We start from the raw sequence: 747 nt of genomic DNA on the forward strand, positions 1-747 counted from the left end.
TGCGGCAGGGCAGTGTCTCAGGAGCGATGGCCTCGGTGAGGGCGTCGCCCATGACCAGGGCCTGGGGGTGGGAAGTGAGACGGGAGCTCATGGCTGCTTCCTCCCGGGAGCTCTGTCCCGAAGGAGAACAGCACACGGAGTGGGTTTGGGGCAGGGCAGCCCCCAGGTGGGTCTCCGCCTGAGGCTTCCGAGCCAGCGGCCTTTGCCCGGAGGAGGTGTTTAACACCTCCATCACCTGTGACTGGGGATCTCTCGGAAGTGCTGGTGGCTACGACCACTATCGCTGGTACTTTTACTTCACCAGCTCGCACTTTATTTTCTTTAAAGCGTCAGGAAGTCCCCAGCCCGGCCGAGAACGGCCCGCCCACCGCTTTCAGCTGAGTTTAACCTTCCAGGACCCATGTTCAACCCTGTGTTTGGAAAACGGTTTAAAGCCTCAATTCAACAAACCTATGGTGTTGGGTTTCTCAAGGTAACAGTGAATGATTTGTAAGACTGCATTTACCCAAATATGGAAACCAGAAACCTAACAGCATGAAAATCGGCCAATTGTCCATACGTGGCACAGCCACTTCCGGCACATTAACTGCTCACGCGGTGTCAGCGGAACCCAGTGGGGCACTGTGGCATGATCCACCGAGGGCAAGCGTCTGAGAACCGCCCCCGCAGCGCCCTGATGCCCCACGAAGATGGAAGTGCTTTGGGCACATTCCGAAGCCCCACCGCATGCGCTGAATAAGTGCCAGC

This window comes from Myotis lucifugus, unplaced genomic scaffold (genome assembly GCF_000147115.1).
Source record: "Myotis lucifugus unplaced genomic scaffold, Myoluc2.0 scaffold_1335, whole genome shotgun sequence".
Classification (NCBI taxonomy): Eukaryota; Metazoa; Chordata; class Mammalia; order Chiroptera; family Vespertilionidae; genus Myotis; species Myotis lucifugus.